The sequence below is a fragment of the Heliconius melpomene genome, chromosome 12 (genome assembly GCF_056956725.1).
Source record: "Heliconius melpomene rosina isolate 202511_hmr_F chromosome 12, ASM5695672v1, whole genome shotgun sequence".
Taxonomy (NCBI): Eukaryota; Metazoa; Arthropoda; class Insecta; order Lepidoptera; family Nymphalidae; genus Heliconius; species Heliconius melpomene.
Genome location: NC_140400.1, coordinates 12,365,279 through 12,379,109, shown reverse-complemented (window position 1 = coordinate 12,379,109; position 13,831 = coordinate 12,365,279). Strand labels below are relative to the sequence as shown.

General features: G+C 31.5%; 1 protein-coding gene across 5 annotated transcripts in view; it reads left to right on the top strand.

The window, feature by feature from the left end:
* The window catches only part of LOC146533923 (uncharacterized), a 90,805-nt gene that overhangs the window by 50,930 nt on the left and 26,044 nt on the right, over positions 1-13,831 (top strand). For 4 of the 5 annotated variants that reach the window (XR_014878599.1, XM_085195322.1, XM_085195321.1 and 1 more), the window contains exon 2: positions 12,514-12,547. The exons of the other annotated variant lie outside the window; for it this stretch is intronic. The gene's annotated coding sequence lies outside the window, so the exon portion shown is untranslated. The remainder of the gene's footprint in view (positions 1-12,513; positions 12,548-13,831) is intronic. 5 annotated transcript variants of the gene reach the window in all.

Sequence of the window (13,831 nt, the reverse complement as noted above, 5' to 3'; positions counted from 1 at the left end):
TGAAACTGACAAATACTGTGTCAATTTACTTATCGATGTTTATGATTTTAATTTAGTAAAACGATCACGTACATTCTGTATAATATTTTACGCTAGTTCATTAGAGAGATTTAGACTTTTTCCATTAATGGGGGTCGTGGAAGCTTCCCGCTCCCTTGTGTCAATATGGGTGTAGTGCTTGCCTGACATATTGCTTAATTTTATTAAGTGGTAGAGCACATGAGTTGCGACGTGTTTGTTCAGCGTAAAAGTGTTTCATGACATCACTCGCTGTCCCCTCTGCGGGTTATAACCCGTAAACTCTCCAAACTGCTATATTAACAGACGCGACAAAGAAACGGCAATGAGCTCTCATATATATGCAAATAAACTTTCCAAATGCATTTTAAATTAAAATAATCCCAAATTTATATGTAAATTTGTGACCGCACTTTGCCCTTCGCGGCTTCTCGTTTCTAAATCGATTACGTTACACGGATTCGGGCTTAGATCCATCTCGGATAAGTTTAATGAAGGGTTTTAAATGGAGATCCTTTAGTGGAATCAACTTGATTAGTGATTCTATTACATCGCGTTTTAGTTGTACTTACCGCAGCCGTATTAGGATCTTTTGTAATATTGTTAATAATTAAAATTCCATGTCTCATTAAAAATGTATATTTATTACTTAAATCCAAAGTGTATTATCGAAAAGAATTCTTTAAGCTTATTCGAAATATAACTTACAGTATTATTGTGAAATAAACATAAAAATTATCTAAAATTGTTACGACTACGCTTTAATGCAGCCGATAAAAGGGTCCCAAAATAGTCGTCTATCCAGTTTTGCGTCCAAAAGGTTCCTCTATCTTAATAGTGATGGAGCTAACCTCCATACATATTATCTAACTAAAAGCCAGACCTATGTTTATAAGACCACCCGGACGTTTGAAAACTAATGCTGATGTATGCGTTCCCTTTATGCCACTTCAATTAGTCATGATTAACTTAAATTTATAGGTTCGTTTAATGGCCATTAACTAGCTCCCCATCGTGTAATGACTTCTTATTTGATATTTCAACCTCTCTAGATAAAACACTTCCAAAAGTAATAAAATGTATTGATGGATAATTAAAATTTTAATTGTTGATTTGGAAGGTAATTTACATAAAGATTTTTTTTTCATATTCTAGTTTATATAGTAAATGCACTTATAATTTATAATGAAGCGAAGTATAATTTTTATCTGTGCAATATTGTTATCGAAACGAAATTAAAAAACCGGTCAAATCAAAGTGATCCTATAAGGGTTACGTTTTTAGGGTACTTAACCCTAATAAAAGATAAATTGTTAAATTGTTATAGTTTGAAAGTTCATTTCTAAAATATAAAAACAAAAGAAAATAAATTCATAAAAATATACATTAGACTAGTATTTTATAAGGACTTGTCTATAAGTATATGTTTCAAGTAAAGTAAGTATATCTGTTCAGTTCTTTATGTATTGCATGATAAATTGTATTCAATTTGCAAACTGACAGCCACCGAGGAAAAGCATTTGGATAACAAATGTTTAGGAGCATGTTTAGAATGCACGCGATACTATTTATTTTTATAAAAGCCTGTTTATAACTTCTATATGTGATATTAATCGTTGTTATAGTCTCTCCCCATAAGGCAGTGTACAAAGAAACATTAAAACATTTGAACTTATGTTTATATATAGTACAGAACACAGAAAACTAGTGTTTTATTGTTTATTGACTTTTTTGTCATCGCTCCTTCTTTTAGTGAGATAAGTGGACAGAATTTAGGTTAAGAACGGAATTCTTTTAATTCTAGATATTTCAAAAACATGTAGTGTCGGTTCACAACTTCTCTTTAACTTTTGCTAGATCAGGGACAGGAGAATAATTTAAATATTGCTCGCAATGGGGATTGGACCACCGGATGTAGTTAGGTATTTAAAAATTTCATATGTTATTTTCATAAGTTTAATTTTTTTTACGCTTATACAGGAAGTTATCCCAGAAGATCTTAATATCATTACAAGTACTGGGTACAAATTTTGTAAGTAATTACCTGAGCCACATATTCAATTTATTAATAGACTGTAACTAACATATGCAATATCCAAAAAAAAATTACATACATTAAATTTTTTATAGTAACTCCCAATATAAAATTCATCTTCAATGTTCGTGTACCGATGCAATATCAAGGCAATACAGCTACCAAATAAGGAGAACCTGCCTCGTCGATACGATGCGACCGGTTACTTGCTACTATTATAGGTTTTTGCATGCTTTAACTTTATATAAATTGTATGTTTAAAATATATTAAATTTCAAGCATAATTGTATAGAGGCCAGTCGTGGTGCAGGGCAAAGAGTGATTGTAAACGCGACAGGTTGTGGGTTCGTATAAATATGTAGGTAAATGAAAAATATGGATTTTTGTGAAATAAATAAAATCTTTTTTTTATCTATATATATAAAATCGAAAGGTCACTCACTCATGACGAAATCTCAGAAGCTACAAGTGCTAGGAATCTCAAATTTTGCATAGGAGTTATTTATAGGACGTAGGTGCTCGCTAAGACGGGAATTTGCAATATTCGACTTCTAAGGGGTTGTTTTTGGGATCAAAAGTTTGTATGAAACTTCGTTACTACAAATGCTATCAGTCTCAAATTTTGCATAGACGTCACTAGGACGTAGTCATAGAGACAGAAATTAATAATAACATAGTTCACGCGGGTGAAACCGCGAGCGGGCCGCTAGTATATCTATATATATAAAATCGAAAGGCCACTCACTCATCACGAAATCTCAGAAACTACAAGTGCTAGGAATCTCAAATTTTGCATAGGAGTTACTTATAGGGCGTAGGTGCTCGCTAAGACGGGAATTTGCAATATTCGACTTCTAAGGGGTCGTTTTTGGGGTCGAAAGTTTGTATGAAACTTCGTTACTACAAATGCTAGGAGCCTCAAATTTTGTATAGACATCACTAGGACGTAGTCATGGAGATAGAAATTAATAATAGCATAGTTCACGCGGGTGAAACCGCGAGCGGGCCGCTAGTATTTTATATATTTAACTTTACATAGGTATAGCGGGGCAGGCAAAGAAACCCTAATGTAAAGAAATGTCTTTACATTAGGGTTTCTTTGCCTGCAAACAGAGTGCAACAGAGTGCTGTTATTGACTTTTACCTTAATTTTTCACCCAATTTACAAAACATGTAATCTTTGTGTGAACTCAACGCTGCCCATTGTCTTGTGCCAGATCTAGGGAATGATAATAATTCATTTCCCTTAAATAAGAATCGAACTCACAATCTACGTTTCCAGTCTCCTAAGGTCCACGAAATTAGATATCAATCAGAAACATACGCTATACAAAATTAAATATCAAAGACAAATATAAATAAATTAACAGCTCATTTACTAATAAATAAATAAGATAAGATATTCTCGATATTTTCCACGAAAAACTAATTTCATATTTCACGTTATTCAAAAATATGAAATAATTTAAGAAATTCTTCATAATATTTACGAATCAGGGCAGACGGCATTAGGCACCTACGAAATGCTTCATTAATCATCGCCCTAAAGCCGACGGCTAAAGGAATATGTTTAAGTGAAACGGTTGAGAAGGCAACAATTTTTTTTATATTTGTAACGTAATGGAAAATGACATCTGGATAAAATATATTTATTATGAACTTTCGAGAATTTATTTGTTTGTTTATATGCTTGTAATTTTTTTCTGAGAAATATAAAATAATATTGAATTAAGTATATATAACTTCAAAGATGTTAAATTAATTAATTAATTTTATCATATAAGATTTATATGCCTTATTGCAGTAAGTATAGCTTCTGTGACAGTGTTAACATTATAGATTTAATACTGGTTGACTACAGTATTCGTATATTAATCATACTAGGATATTTCTTCTACTATTTTTATATCCCGCACACAGCAGAGTAACCAGAAGAAACCTGGTGTTAAGACACTCCATTCTCCATTTTCTGCCAAACTCAGGAGGCGTTACGTGAGTGGCGGAACTTAAAGCCGCGCTTTGCCTCGATATGAGAGCAAATAAATGAAAATTATAAATATTTGATTTCCTCGAGTGGAAATCGAACCCAAACCTGTCGCGTCGCGTACCTTTGCCCCAGCGCCATGACTGGACTCTAATATGATTATGTCTTACTTCCACTAAATTAAATACTTAAATACATTAATTTATAGAAATAATAAATAGTTTCATATTCTAAACTAATAATATACTTACAGCACATACTAATCGACCAATTGCATGTCGTTTTACGATTAAAACGGGCTAATTTTAAGAAAAATCATGTATTATTCAAATTCTTATTTAAATAAGAGTCTATCGTTTTATCAGGAATGTAGATCATAATTTTTGTGGGCAGCGAGTCGCGGCCAGGAAGTCTTTTGTTGTACCGATATACATCGGTTGTTGCCGTGTACTTACACCCTAATGTTTAGAATTCTAATAATATAAATGGAGACAGGTTATTGTAAAATAATAATTTTAATAGAAGTAAATTTGATATATGTATTTTTATAAGCAAATGCTTAATTTTTTTAAAAAATGCGTTAACTAATGAGAAATAATATTAGGTGGCATTTATATTTTTTATATATAAATAAGAATATGTAAACAATTTAAAAAGAAGTATTTTAAAATCGTAGCAATATAATATTATAGTTCAAATATTTAAGTTTTAAATGATGCTTGCCAACTGTGCTGTAGACAATGCCTACATAACATTTCTGTCATTAATGGACTATAAACTGTTAAATAATAAATATAAAAATTGTATTAAAAAATAGCACAAAGGGACAGCGGCAAAAATAAAGTGTAGGGTTCAATTCCGTTCTAATAAGCCTCGAATATATCTTGAATTCGGGTGAAAAGCGGAGTGAGCGGGATTAAGCGTGAAACGAAAAAATCTTACTTTTAATAATTACTCAGGCAGCAATATTACATGACGTATACGAGTCAAACATTCCAGGTTTCCGCTATCATCGAACGTCGACCCGTAAGTATTATTGCAAGAAGAAACAGCGGAATACAAATTGTGTTTAATGTCAAGGACATTCCGCAGAAAATGTTAATATACCATACCATTTAATATAACCAGCTATTGTTATGACAGAACAAAGGGCGACAAATCTACTGTATATTATATTTTGCGTTATCATGCTTTTTGTACGTCATATTTCTATTTAATACCATTTTGATAGAACTTCTTTATCCATACCTATATTATAAATTCGAAAGTAACTCTGTCTGTCTGTATTTTACGCAATCAGGGCCAAACCGCCTATTTAATTGTGATAAAATACTCATATAGAGATACTTGAGGGTCTCGGGATGAACATAGGATACTTTTTTTTCTCATATTTGTAATATGATCGATATATACCGATATATTAAAATACTTATTAATTTGACATGCAATTTATTCCGCCATGTTAATAACAACCGTCGCTAAGCGACCGTTGCTAAGCAACGATTTGCAAAGTTTGTTGTTAGAAAACGTCACCCAAAATGAGGTTGCTTAACGCATCTCTCTATTGAAAAATGAAAATAATTTCATTAATATATTTAATAAATATTCGTATAGTTCAAGCGAGCGTAGTCGCGTTCGGGTCCACTAGTTATATTATATTTAATTAAAATTTCTGATACAGATTAAATAAATACCTAAGATAAAGCTTCGCCGGATGGTTATGAATAACGTAAAAAAAAACAAGTTACCCGACCAAGTCTCATGTTCCGATTTGCGGTTTTACGTTGCGTGCGCCGGGCCCAATAATTAACCCCGATATAGGTAGCTATATATGTACGTACAGCTTGTTTGAGAAACAAAGCGATTCGAGGGGCTTCTTTGAACACAAGGTTAGCGCAGTGTGAAATAAGAATAATTCTCTTTTTCGTCATCACAGGAGCAGTTGAAAGGATGAAGGGCCATCCAAGGTGGAGTGGCTCAGACTTTATTATTGGCTTCACGTCAGTGGGGGTATTGGAAATGAGGTCATAATACTTGTACGCAGGAATCAACTTAGCGTTCAATACATTGATTTGACTTTGAGTGCCAATTCAAAAACCTATTAAATAAAAATAAATATAGAAAACCAATATAAAAGCTTTGTATAGGGACAGAAAGATATGAATAGTATTTTCTTTGCAGGATTTTTTTTATTTATATAAATTATTAGAATTAATATACTTGGATACCTACAAAATACCGAGAATTGAGTCAAAATAAAAACAGGTCGACCACCCAATGAATGATTCATAATTCTGGATAAGTATCAAAATTCAAAACGCAAGGATATCCAGAAATAATCTACCTCGTTTAAATATATGGGACGCGTAAATTAGGACGAATTCATAAAGAAAATATTCATATACAACTTTTATTTTCGCCAAATGCAAGGATAATTGGAACAAAACGGTGACATTTACTTTCGCGTCACGCCACGCTCGGATTAAAACTGTTTTATATTTATGTGAATTTATTCTTTTATTTTGAAGTCGCAAGTGAATGGGAGTATGTTGTTAACAGAATAATGCACTAACGAAAGATTTAAATGCTACATTTTAAAGGTATTTCTTTTTAAAATAATGTCATTAAGGGATGTAGTTAATAATATATGTAAGTTTTAAAAAGACATGAAAAATTGAGGCCACTCATAGCACAGGGGCACTAGCGTGCGAATGCAAATGTGACAAGTGAAGTGTCTTTATACTAGGTTCCCAGGTTCCCTTTGTATACCCAGTTAGGTGTTGCATGCCGCGCAAAACTAAAAAAATAAGCATGAAAAAAAATATATACAGGAATTGAAAATAAGAAATAGCTTTCTACTACTACATTGATGTCGGGTACATATACATAAAATTAAATTTTCAAAAGACTTTAAACGTGCACATAGGCTATGATCTTATTTTCTACTACCCATTGGATTGGATTATAAAAGTTCTTATTACTTATTTTTGATCATTAAAAACCTTAAGAGTTAATAAGTTAAATGTAGCTTGAAATTTAGTTTTTAATTTAACTTAATACTTTCAATAGCGTCTGATATTACTTTCTAGCTTTAAATACTCCTCAGACCAGGCTTAGAGTAAGAAAAAATATACAGTAAAAAGAAAATGAGAAAATTTCAATGAGATTTCTCATTGAAAAGTTCTGTACCAATGGTTTATTTTAAAGACTTAATTAATTAATTTTCTTATTTAAGCATCATCGGGTGAAAGTTGAATGTTTGGTTTCAGAATTAGTATTATTAAATTATATATACGACAAATACGGTTATTTAGATATCTTTTAGAAAAATCTAACAATATCTAAAGTACTTAAAAGATATGAATATATAATAATAATATTAACAAATGGATTAGTTGTGTTATTTGTTATAAATATGAACGTTACTTAGGAAAATGAAATCAAAGCAAAAGTTTTACAAATAACCCATAAATAACTAATAAGTAATATGGAACGCTTTTGGTAATCTTGCCTCAACGAGAGCGTTAGGGCTTATCCAAATACAAAATGTCATACATAAATTTTCTTTCGTACAAATATACCTTGGAACCTGAAAATAATGATAAATGTGAATCGAGTCTATGTTAGTGCTACTATAGAGCTCTATCACGTTAGGACCCGCCTTAAGAAAAACCCTATTTTTTTGTATCAAATTATTTTTATTACGTTATACATACTTAAGTTTAGTTACCAGTATATTAATGAGTTCATTTACTAAACTCTATAAAATATTAATTATTTATAATATAACAATTAACGGCAATTAGAACAAAACAAAAAAAAATACAAAAGCATTCATTTTTCATACCTTGAGAATTAATTGAAATAAAGCAGGTGACGTTATGGTGGGAGTCACGCACGTGTCATATATTATGTTATATACATACATACTAAAAACGAGGCGCTGGGGAAATTATATAGGATTATAAATAATAAGGTAACGTAATAAAACGACTAAAATTGCAGTACATTATTATTGTATATATTTGGTATTTATTTTCTACTGTAGTGCGAAAAAAATGTTAGATAAAAAGCTTGTGACAATAAGAACTAGCCATCGTTGAGGTTTAGTAATAACCATTAGTATAGTAAGAATTTACGTAAATATGTTTTTTTGAATATTCTTATATTTATGTCATAGTTAAAATACACATTTACCATAGGGTAATATTACAGAAAGTTGTAGCTTTAATTTCTGTCATAATATGACTACATTTAGAGAGTTTTAGAATATCTTTTTAGATTTTAAATAGATGCATCACCATCCAACTCCTACGCGGAGGAGTCGCGGGCCACAGCTATGATATAATAAATTGTGCTGACAAGGATGAAATATTTGACAATGAACTCTGCCTCAAAGAGTAATAGACCATCCATTACTATAGTAAAAAAGCCAAATTTTCGAAGACATTGTTAGGATCTATTGTGTGCGCCCTCGAGCACATTCACATATAGCCCTTTGTGCTCGCCTGCCTCTGACGTTTGCCCTGTTTAAGATAAATGAGAACGTACAATTACATTCAATCTCAAATGAGCTTACTTGTAACAGAATACACTGATTTCTATTAATAATCCTGATCATTTTGTTTTTATACTTGAGAGAGACCAAGCAAAAGTGTTAAGGTTTTTTAGCCTAACGCTGTATTCCGCATAAAGCAGAGTAGGCAGAGAGATCCTGAGAAGCTAGCGTTTGGAAACTCCGTTCTATTAAAACAGTTCCGTTTCTCATATATAATTCCTCGAGTGGTAATCAATGATATATAATTTCCTCGAGTGGTAATCAAACCAACAATCTGTCGCATTTAGTCGCACGCTTGTGCCCATGCGCAACAACTGGCCTCAAAGCTTTAAGTTAACTGTTACTCTTTAGCTTGTAAATGAACTTTTAAGAATATTTTTTTCTACTTCACATTATAAAAATATATACATTATGCATATCTCTCTTTAGTAGTACTTATGTTCACAGTATTATCTTTTGTAATCTTTTTCAATGACAGATAACATTTATAATCTGTAACGTTCTCCTAATCGATTCGGACTTAACCATCGAATAACAAGTTGACACATGACAGTCTTGGACCTACATAGATACATACATATGTATGTAGGTTTGTACATAAATTTCTTTCATTGAATAATTCCATTTAGAAGCAATGGCGCGATAATGTCAAGCATACTCGTCTACATAATCGTAATCCAAATGAACGATTAACGTCGGCAGTGTGGGCGCAGCTTAATAGCTTTTGAGAAGTATGCTCTTTATAGGTTTTGTTCTATTTATTGGGTTTTTTTATACAATTCTTTTTTATATTATTGCAAGTTGTAAATAAAGATAGTTAAATGATAAGTTATACCAATTTTCATTTTAATTATTTATATGTTTTAATAGAAATAATATGCTAGAGACTAAACGATAGTAGATACTGATCCGAAAACCGAGAGAAATATGTAAAAACTCGGTATTAAATTGAATTCAAAAACATCCCATAGACACAGCTCGACTCGACCAAATGTTAAGGAAAGCTTGACAACCACACCTTTAGGTGAAAACGTACGCCGTTTCCGAGATTTGCTAGCACAAATGCACCGACAAACAGACAAACCGACGAACAGACAATAATTAAAAAAAATATGTTAAATAAAAAAGCACTTAGCAATACAAACATTAAAAACCAATCTACGAATATATTTCCATTTGAAATAAATTCAGGTCAGTAAAGAATAAACTCTATGAATTCTTATCAGTTCGTTTAAATGAATAAAACTGTGTGAAGCGCCGACGCCATTGTACTGTCGTTGGCCCGATACGTCATATCGCGAGTGGTTTTAAACTGCCCAATTGCTTATTTAACTTGCGGTTAACCACCAATTTTGTTACTGTTGTTATCTCTGGATTGTATTTTCATAAAATACTATTAAACTATTAATTTTATGTAGTTAATTTTGATGTGTAAAGAAGTAAAAATAAATATTAATGGTTGTTTTTCGTAAAATTATAGTATTTTCAGTTATGGTGTTGTTGATTGATATAATATTAAATATATAACATATTGCTTATTTTTTATTTATTCTTTTAATATACTATATGCTACTTATACTTTTTATTTGTTTTTATAAAAAGCTGCACTTTTATTTATATTTGTGTGCTTTTTTATATATACGACCATTGAATAAAAACAGAGCGTTTCACCTTTTATTATTTAGTGTAATTTAAAATAGAAATATTTTTTTATTTAAATAAAACGTAATTATATATCATACATTTTTCCAATTAATAAAAATAGCAGGATAAATATTTCCACATAGGTCGTCTGCACCTCTGAGTTTCGCGAAACTAACTTCAACAACTAACTCGAAATATCCGAACAATCGTTAATCACTGTGTGTTAACTGGAATTCCCTATCAATTCCACGGATAGAACGATACGTATCAAATACTTCATTATTCATCTCCTCCCTACTTCCCAGACGACAGTCTATTAGCATTTTAAATTGCGTAATGAATTTACTACAACTTGAAGAGCTTTAAGCTCAAACACATGAGGAACTTTGGACAAGTTGCTTAATTTGAAAAATAAAATTGATCAAGTGCCAAGTCTAGTTAATTAGGAAATTTGTATTAAAATTTAAATTTCGTTAAAATTTTCTTATTTAACAACAATATATAAGATCTTAATTTTTATATTGTTATAGCTTATAGTGTTATTACTTATACCAAAACTTAAACACTTCGAAATGAAGAATTTTATAAAAACTTACTTAATCTTACTAGTCCCACTAAAAATATGTAAAAATGGATGTTTGTTCCATTTTTACGCTAAAACTGAACAGATTTAGATGAAACTTTACAATAATATAGCTTATACAATGATTTTGTACAATTTAGCTATAATATAACAATTGGTTTAAGCGAACGAAGTCGCGTTTGGGTCGCTAGTCAAATATAGTTTAAGAAATATAGGAATTAATTAGAATATATATAGTCGTACACTATAAGTGCATATAGAATATGTAACAGTTTTTTTCAAAACTCCGTTAACTCATACAATTGTATTTTATTTGCTAAAGAAATTTTACTTTATAAGGTGAAAACGATGTAGGTAATTGGAATTTGACATTTACTTTTTCTATATCAGCAGAGCATTTGACTCTATTTATAGAATAGATAATTATTCGTTCAATTGAACTGTATCTAATTGAGTATTAATTGTTTCGGAACATCGACCGATATACGACTGTTTTTCCCTTTATATACTCGTACTAGCGGACCCGGACGCGGCTACGCCTGCTTGATATATAAGAATATAATTTCTATAGAAATATAATTTCAATCTAGATGAAATGCTAAAAGTGACTATTATATTTATTTTTATAAGGGTGAATATCAAAATGACGCGGTAACGAACGCGGTCGCGTAGCGACGACGGTTGTTATTAACATGGCAGAATAAATTGCATGTCAAATTAGAAAGTGTTTTAATTTATTAGTATATATGTGTAATGTAATATTATATAGCCTATAGCACTTCTAAAGAATGCAGCTTTCATACAAATCAAAAACAAAGTAAATCGATCCAGTAGATCCAGAGATCTTAGCGTTCAAACAAACAAACAAACAAACAAACTCTTCCGCTTTATTATATTAGTATAGATAGTATAGATACGTATATGTACGACATGGGTATATTAGGTACATCCACTCCATATCAGTTTTATTATAGTTTAAGCGATGACAGCCTTCGTGTTTGGGTATTATATTCTTTAATATTGCTCGAAACGCCATATATCAAGAATTCAATTCAATTCAATTATTTAATATCAGCTAAAAATGTTACTTCGCTCTGCATGACATTAATGATATTCTTAACTGTGACTTGTAAAAGTTACAGAATAAGAATTAAATTGTATATAATATAAACAAAAAACTTATACTGTTTGTCGATATTTATTAAGTCATATTTTTTATGTAAATACAGCATTTTACATGGAAGTCACAGCACATCTGGAGCTACAATGACGATATTTTTTATGACCTACTTACAAACCGTACCGTAATTTTCTCAAGCAGCTTAAATATTAATAGATTCCAAAATTCCTTTCTTTATCATACAAATAACACTGTAAACAAGAGTTGGTATCCGTTCTGTAATAAACAGACATACTCAACAATTTACGCAATAACATCTAATATTAACAACAAAGAAACGAGACAGGAAATAAGTAATTCACAGCAGGTGATGACTTAGATAGTTCTACAATCAACAAAACCTGTCTCCAACGGTCACTTCAATTGGCTGGACTTCACTCTATTAAGAAATATGTGACATTTATTGTCAGTCAATATACCCATGTGGGTGCTCCACTACTCCCCATTATACGACAATTGGACTGACCGCTGCTCATGTCACGTTTGACGTTTTGTTTTTTTTTTGTTTCAGTTGACACCACTGAGCGGCTTAAACATGTCATAAGGTAAGTTTTGTATTCGTTATTGCTTAATAATTTTGAATTAAATTGATTAATTTAAACTTAAGTTGTTTGATTATATTTTGGATTATATGTTTGGTATTCGCTCTGTATCCCACACATAGCAGAGTAAGCAGAGGGCACCTAGGAACCTAGGGTTCCGTTTCCATATTTCCGTTCCCTACTTCGCGACGAATTCTCATAATGTTACAAAAAATGCCTCGTTAATGCGTGTTAAGTGGTGGATTTCAATGCCTCCTTACCAGAGCGAGGAAATGAAAATATATTATATTTCATTCCCACAAGTTGGAATTCAACCCACAACCCTCACGTTTACAGTTTTCAAATTGGTCTTCTGGTAAGTTTAGTATTTTTTAATAATAGTAACGATATAGCAGAAACAATAATATTCTCTCCACTAAAACTAAAATTTTATGTCCATTGCTATTGGACCATTTTCAACTATCGAACCGAACCTCAAAATAGAATATCCCAGTTTACTGTAGCGCCATCAACATGTCCGAACTGGCCAGCACAACTTGCATAGGAAGTGGTTAATGTAGTCCAACGCTGTCGCATCTGCCCGATTTATATGTTTACTGGAAAACGGGGCAAGCCCGAGGCGTATGTCAACCACTCGGTTGCAGATTATGCTCTAATCCCCTTTCTCTGCTAAGCCGCTTCCATAGCTTTGTGTTGAGACTGAGCGCGAGGCCCGTCAAGTCTGCTCTGAATCTGTTTTCGTTGAGCATTGTACGTGGTTAATGCTCTGTATCATTGGCGTGATATACATGTGGTAAGGTTATTGGCTGAAAGATTTTTAAAAAAATTTCTCGCTTGCCGCCGAATTTTCAAGGCGACACTGTAATATTTACTGCAGAATGTGTAGAACGTATACTTGTAGAAGTATTTTTTCATTTAAAAATCCAAATAACTGTAGACGAGCGACATGGTCGTCTGTCATGTTTGTTTGCAGATTGTCCATCCTATGAAATACAAAGAAACAAAACAATTATGTTTTAAATAAAAACGTGATTCTACTAGATATATGAGAAATATTGTAAGTTTTTGTGTCTTACTAATTGTATGACCGATAGCGTTTTCGATGTTTCAAATAAAAAATTGAATTGTACATTAGTCTTCCGTTTTAATGATTAAAATCGTAATAATAACTTGTTCATTTAAATCAAATACTATGAGGAATACTGCACATTTTTATAGGAAATTATATTCAGTCAACCAAATCCTAATATCACCAAAAAGAGGTCAATAAGGTTTCTACAGTAAAAA